Here is a 7,932-nt window from a genome sequence, read left to right on the forward strand (position 1 = left end):
TACACCTTTTTCTCAATTGTTTTTGTTGTTGTTGACATTGAAAAAAGAGAAATTCTACGACACACAAGTTGAACAGATACAGAGAGAAGAAAAAATAGATATTTTACTCAAAAAAAAAGTCAACTCAAGTCTACTTTTATTGTGATTGGAACTGTAGACAGTAGAGCACATGGTGAAACAAAACAACGTTCCCACAGGACCAAGATGTTACACAAGACCACATAAAATCACAAAAATTAACAACACAACTACACAAATTATCCTGTACATGGTGCACGTGTGCAACATTTAGAGCAAAAAGAATAACGAGACACAGTAACACTGCAACGGTGATGCAGCTGCTCAGCATGCTCTTGACAGTTCCTCTGTAGAACGTTGTGAGGATGTGCGGTGAGACCTGGGTTTTCCTTAACTTTCTTAGTAAATAGAAATGCTGGTGGGTTTTAATTGTTATAGAGCTGGTTTTGAGGGACCAGGTGAAGTTGTCCTCCTCCTGGAGAACCTAGTGGTGGAACAACAGCACTGCTCAGATGTTGAAGATGCCTGCTGGTCTGCACATCCTCTGAGCATATGATTGTGATTCTATTTGAACATCCCATTCCACATTGAGTCCTTATTTGCTGTTTTAATGAGCTCCACTCTTCTGAGATGTTCCACTAGATATTGTGTGCAACTCATTCAGCCACAAGATTGATAGTAAAGTCAGGTAGTGATGTAGGTGAGAAGGTGAGGAGGTCTTGGATGCAGTCATTGTTCACATTTATTCAAAAGGTTTTTAATAGGTTGGAGCTCTATAGCAGGAGATCTTCCACTCCAACCCATGCAAAGCAGATCTTCATGGAACTGGCTTTGTGCACAGGGGTATTGTCATGCTGGAACAGTTTTGGGTCTCCTGGTTGAAGTGAAGGAAAAATCTCATTCGACTGCACTCAAAGACGTCTGTTACAATTGTGTGCCTCCAGCTTTGTGGGAACAGTTTGGAGAGGAACCATATATGGCTGGAACAGTTGGGCGTCCCAATACTTTTGGGTGTATAGTGTAAACTGTCTCGGGTTCAGTAGTGAAGGATTTTAGAGGGAAGCTTCAATTTGGTTTTTCTTCAAATCTCTGATTGGTGTGTGTGTGTGTGTGTGTGTGTGTGTGTGTGTGTGTGAGAGAGAGAGAGAGAAAAGAGAGCATCCCAGTCTTGCTGAAGAAGATATCAGAAAATTCCTGGCACTCCTTCCCATCTCATAGGTGGAACATCTGAAATTCCATGTAATGATATTATATACAGTGTGAAGGTCATGGCTGCTCTGAACACTACAGTTCTGGGTTTGGAGAACCTTCAGGTGTTCACCTGAGCTGGATATGACGAGTGAAGGATCAGCGTTCCTCTGTTTCAGCCTCCATTGTTTTATAATGAGATGCATTATTTATTCTATTACGTAAAAAAAGAGGACCTGATTAAGTTCTGTACCTGAAACACACACACACACACACACACACACACACACACACACACACACACACACACACAGAGGCAATAAGTACAGAAAGACTGAGATGAACATGGTCACTGTGTGTGTGTGGAAACATCAGAAAGGCCCAGTCTTGGGGCCTCCATGTGCATTTAACTCATGTAAATGTGTGTGTGTGTGTGTGTGTGTGTGTGTGTGTGTGTGTGTGTGTGTGTGTGTGTGTGTGTATACGTGCTTTTCTGCAGGAGCATGACCGGAGATAAGGCCGGCGAAGTTTATCTCACACTTTCACATTTCGCCTTTTGAGAAATGAAAGAAAAATGAAGTAAAAAAAACAGAAAAACATCCATTTGTACGTTTTTACCTCAGATTTCTCTCAGAAAATCATGCAGATGCTTTGTTCTGAAGTAAACGTGTGAAAAGCGAGTGGATGTCGCCAGTGCTCAATCATTGACCAGCTGCACTGGTGTTTATCCAGGATTCATAAAGAATGCTGAGACGTGAGATCCTGCAGCTACTGTTCACTGTACACCGTCACGTGACCGGGTCACATGATCACGGCAAACTTTACCACTTTAACGGCAGAGAATGAAATAAAAAACCATTGTGATTCACGTATCAGCATGTGATAGAGAGAGAGAGAGAGAAAGTGTATAAAAAAGAGAGAGTAGGAGAAAGAGAAAAAAAAGAGACAGGAAGATAAAAAGAAAGAAAGAAAGTGAGAAAGAGACTGAGAGAGAGTATGACCAAGAGAGAATAATAGAGAGATACAAAGAGATAATTTGAGAGGAGAGAGAGAGAGAGAGAGAGAGAGAGAGAGAGAGAGAGAGAGAGAGAAAGAAAGACAGAAAGAGAGAGTTCCCTGTGTTCCAAACTCCACATGACCCTGTGTAGGATGACTGATAATAATATATATATCCATCTCTCTTTCTTTCTCTCTCTCTCTCTCTCTCTCTCTCTCTCTCTCTCTCTCTCTCTCTCTCTCTCTTTCTCTATCTGGATGGATGGATGGATGTATGACAGATCATGTATAATGTAATTCTGTGTAATTAACCCTCACAAAGTCCTGTGTGAGTGTGTGTGTGTGTGTGTGTGTGTGTGTGTGTGTGTGTGTGTGTGTGTGTGTGCGCGTGTGTATGTCCGAGTGATTTGACGGAAACTGCATCTGGAGTATTTAAAGCACAAAGACTCAGAGTCATGTCCACCAGTCACTGACCTCTGACCCGTCATAAACACAGAAACTCTTCATAGAAAGCCTCCGCAGTGGGGGTTAAAGGTCAACACCAGACCAGTTGACGGTATATGTAGGAGATTTGACCTATTTACTTATTTACATCATCTAAAGCATCCAATACTCATCCTGTACGACGGTGTGCCTCTGACCTAGTGGAGTAGAAGAAGGTTTGGCTGGAAAATGGTGGGTGTCCCAATACGTTTGGCCGCACCAGGTGGTTATTACACATCATTACTTTTATTTTTCATACTTAATGCCGAGGTTATTGGATGCCTGCTAGAGGGCCCCAGTGCTATCAACTCAAAATCTGATTGGTTAAAGCGCATCTCTAAGCAATATGCTGAAATCTGGTCCAACATAAACAGACACTCCATGTAGCAGCGCACCAGAGAGAAACACTATGAGATAAAAGACTATGGGGAAAATTTAATACATATTCATGGACAAAAATATATTAAAAGCTAAGTGGTTCTGATAGAGTTTAGGTCAACAGAGAAGATCTTGATGGCCCTGATGGTTCACCACTAAATATAAATACACACGTGGCAGGTTTTTAAACCCCACATTGTGACGTCCACACAACTAACCCCATCCTGCCTGCTCGAATCAGTTTTGAAGTCGTGATGAGACAAGCCCCAGCAGGCGCTAAATATCTGACGTCAGCTTTGTCGACTTGCATATTTTGCAGCTTCAGGCTACAGATATCGCCACCACTCCCACATCTGCTGGATGCTTACCTCAGTAAATAAAGTCCTCAGAAACGTGAATCCGAGCGACTGTGTGGGATTTAATCTGCGCCTTGAGGCGTTTAGAATCGGCCTTATCTCACACGCTGTTCCCAGGATTCTGTGTTTCATTTTATTTGGTCAAGCATCGGTCATGGTCTTTTAAAAAAGTGGTTTTTTTTTATATTTCGTGGTTTCTCCATGAACACATGCTCACGGTCTTTTGTTGTTTTTTTTCTCTTCTCTCTTTGTTATTGTGCAGTACTGATGAAACCTGCAGCTGTTCCTGGGATGTTTGTGCCTCTCTCATGCCGTGGCCTTGTCAGAGAAAATCCCTGCGTGAACTTTCGTTTTCCGTACAAGCGTGAGGCATCGAGTATCGAGCGTCTTCAAATCCTGTCCAGACGTGCCGCTGACGCTGTGCTTGACACCGAAACGTGATTTGACACGTGTGTCTGTGTATATTTTAACTACAATGGCTACATGTTTACCCATTAGCTATTGCAGGTCTGCACCCGGACCAAGATTTATTTCCTGAACATCAGCTTCATGTTCAGTGTAAGATTTCTTGCTGCTACAATAACTTCTTCTGGGAAAATGTTTCAATAGATATTGTGGAGATTTTGTGTGAAACTCAGCCAAAAAGGTTTACTGCTGGAGGTAAGTTGAGGAGGTCTGGGGTGCAGCCAGTGTTCACATTTATTCCAAAAGGTGCTCAATAAGGTCAGAGCTCTATAGCAGGAGATCTTTCACTCCAACTCATGTAAAGCAGATCTTCATTGTGCTGGCTTTGTGATAAATAGCATGGGCTTTTGGGTCTCCTGGATTATTATCCCTGATGAGTGATCCAGTGGCGAATGTGGTGAGGAAAAACTTCCTGAGAAGGCATGAGAAACCTCAAGAGAAACCGGACTCAAAAGCAAACCCATCCATTAATTACAGTTCCATCATTGTAGATCAAGTGAAGGGAAAATTCCATGCTAGCACATCCAAAAACATAAAAAATAAACACCAACAAGTTTGAGTAAGAACCACATATGGCTTTTTAAAAAAAAAAAAAAAATCATGTGTCCCAATACTTTTGGCCAAAAATGATATAATCCCACCCCTAAAAAAAAAACTAATGCCACCCTGACACCTGTTGAGGGGTTTATGTGGTTGGCTGTTACTCCGGATTCCCTCACAGCGTATTCCACAGGCTGCTCGTCATGTAAATTTACCCTGATAAATATAATCCCAGCAGCCGGCCCTTCGGATTTACGGCGCGTCTGTTAGCCGCCGTCACGAGACACAGCACGTTTACAAGTGAATCAGACGTCTAACGTTTGTTGGAGGTGATTCACCCTCACGGAGACTGTTTGTTGACTGGAGGAGGACATGGGCATAGAGTTGAGACTGACACTGTCTCTCAATCAGACATCGCACATTTTTAAAATTTAAATTCAGACGTTCTTTTCCTGTTGTGTCTGCAGGAAGTTGCAGCTCTACCTCTGCCATGTAAATCTGTATTCTATGTGACTCTCAGGACACGCCTCCTCTCCGTAGTGGTGCGATGCGTCACATTTAAGTAGCAGCAGCGGTGCTAAGAGAACGCGCTCTAAAAGTATAGAACATCTACTATAAATTATATATAAATACATTTTTACAGACACAAACATGTTAAAACGATACAAATTCCAACTTGGATCCGATACACACTTTTGAAATCGATGCATCACAACGTTAACGTTTATGCCGATGCTCCGATGCGCTGAATTTTCAAATATTAACTCAAACGAACTCAAAATGAATCAGTACTATCCATTTTCTTGATTTGATTTCCTGATTGAGGATCTATTAATAGAACCTTTTTAATATTTGAATGAAATGTGTATGGATTCAGTGTAAATAAACATAAATCACAGCGTTATTGTTCAGTGTGAATATAATTACGCCTATTCACTATTTTTCCGTTGCTATCAGATCGGACCGGACTCCTGAACTCGCAGTTCCTGAGAAGCGGCAGGTGCGGTTGTGTTAGTCAGTGTGGGTTACTGTGTATACAGGGAGTGTGTGTGATATATTTCCCAAGAACTTCCCTTTTTCTCCTGCCTGTTATTCAGCTCACCTCACCTATCTGGGAGTGTCATACTCAGGAACACACCCACATACCCAGTGGAGCTCTTTATCTCTACACCATTACAGGCATGAGTAGAAAAAAAACATTAAACATATCAAACATCTCATAAACGTACAGGTTGATGTTTAACTCAAAGAGCTTTTCTATTGGAGTGTAAAAAAACCACCCCTGCAGCACGATGCTCCCACCACCATGTTTCATTGTAGGGCAAGAACAGATCAGGCTGCATTGGACCCTGGATCAGAAGGTCACAAATTCAAATACCAGCACCACCAAGCTGCCACTGCTGGGCCCTTAAGCAAGGCTCTTAACCCTCAACAGCTCAGTTGTAAATCACGCTGGCTGGTAACCTGGGGTTCAGTCTTCTCGTATCCTTCTGGAATCTCAGCTGGACGCTGCTTCATACGGGTCATCAATCAAACTTGGAAGCTTTAACATTTCATTACATCAACACAACGTACCATAAAGGGGGTTGTAGTAAACAGATAGAGAGTGAACATGGACACCTGATATGGTGAAGTTTTTTTTTCTATTTGATATCGTAGATGGAGTCTTCAGTGTCAGCGCTTTGTAGCATCTGTTCTGTCTTCTGGGAAAAAGTATTGTGACACCAGACTTTTTCAGCCATGTTTGATTCTTCCACAAACTGTTACTACAAAGTAGAAGGCATGGAATTTACCCTTCACTTGAACTTGGAGACCCATGCTTTACATGGGATAGAAGTGTGTGGAAGATCTCCTGCTGTAGTGCTCCAAACCTATTAAACACCTTTGGGATGAATGAGGCCGGTGAGGGAACCCCTGTGTATGGATGTTTTTTTTACATTCTCTGACATTTGAATTAGTTAAAAAGTAAATTTCCATTGCTGCTTTACACCATCTGATTGTTGATTTATTTTAAATTCGCTTGACTCATGTTGTTTTGTTCCTCCTCGATAATTCAACGAGGAGAAAGTCTTTACTGATGTATCTTCTGCAATAGAGACACTGTCCCAACTGTTCAGTCCATGAAAGTAGCTACAGCCCTTCAGATTAGCTGTGGCGGATCCTTACAGGACACCTGATGACACCTAGTGAGTTCTGGGAAACGTGTTTTTGCGACTGCTGATTTATTTACAGCCGAAGGCACCGCGCCACAACGCTGATCATTGCATACTTGTAACGCGACACTGACAAGGAACAAACACCGCGGAGCGAAGTAACACGAGGATGCACTTGCTCGAGGGCCGAAACGTCTCATCGCCTCATCAATTATCCTGCGGGAGATGAGCTGCAGTGTACATACGCTATATCAGGTTTGTGAACCACAAGGAACCTGAGGTTACTGTTCCACTTTCCAGGAAATCCTGCTTGCTGTGATGCTTAGGTGAGTTCACACACCTGAGATGGTTTATAGAGAAGGTTAATGATAACCTGGGATGGATCAGTAACTTGTGGTCCTACGAGTAAGAATTTATACTGTGACTGGGTCTCTGAAGGAGGTGTGACCACAACATCTGTCTGTCCATTAAAAGGGGTGGTTACTTACTCTGTCGAAAAAAAGAAAGAAAGAAAGAAAGAAAGAAAGAAAGAAAGAAAGAAAGAAAGAAAGAAAGAATAAAAAAATCTATTTATTTGTCCCGTGTACATTACAACACAGTAAAATTCTTTCATCACATTTCCCAGCGTTGCTAGGAAACTGGGGTCAGAGTGCAGAATCAGCAATGATACAGCACCCCCTGGAGCATAGAGGGTTAAGGGCCTTGCTCAAGGGCCCAAGAGTGTCAGCTTGGTGATATCTGGGTTTGAACACCTGACCTTCCAATCAGAAACCCAGAAAGAGGTGTGGCCACAGAATTTGTCCACTTTAGGAGGTGTGGCCAAAGATCTGTCTGTTAAATGAAGGAGGTGAGTCTGTGTGCTGAGTCCTGAGTAAATCATTTCTACACAAACTACTATATGTTGGGCTTTTTTAATAATATTGAAGTTAATCAGCACCTGAGAACAGGAAAAACTCAAAACTCTCATGACGTGTTAGGAACACCAGAGGAGGTCCTTATATAGCAATAAAGCACAACAGTGGTTAATATACTGAATGTGCATGAACATGTGTGTATACCAAAATAGGATGAAATATTGCTTTGGAATGCTGGATATCAACACACACACACACACACACACACACACACACACACACACACACACACACACACATGAAATAGTTCTAACACTCCTCAGACTCACACATTGTTTGCTGTACTAATGTGTTTGTGCTCCACACGATAAATGCTGACCTTCTTACCCGTTCCTCAGCTCAGGAGTTTTTACTGGAACAGCGAGTCATTTCTAAGAACTGCATAGTTTTGGTTTTTACTCCGTCTCAGGTCAGCCAGAATTTCTTTGGTCACGTGACTCG

Source organism: Silurus meridionalis, chromosome 29 (assembly GCF_014805685.1).
Source record: "Silurus meridionalis isolate SWU-2019-XX chromosome 29, ASM1480568v1, whole genome shotgun sequence".
In the NCBI taxonomy this organism is placed as follows: Eukaryota; Metazoa; Chordata; class Actinopteri; order Siluriformes; family Siluridae; genus Silurus; species Silurus meridionalis.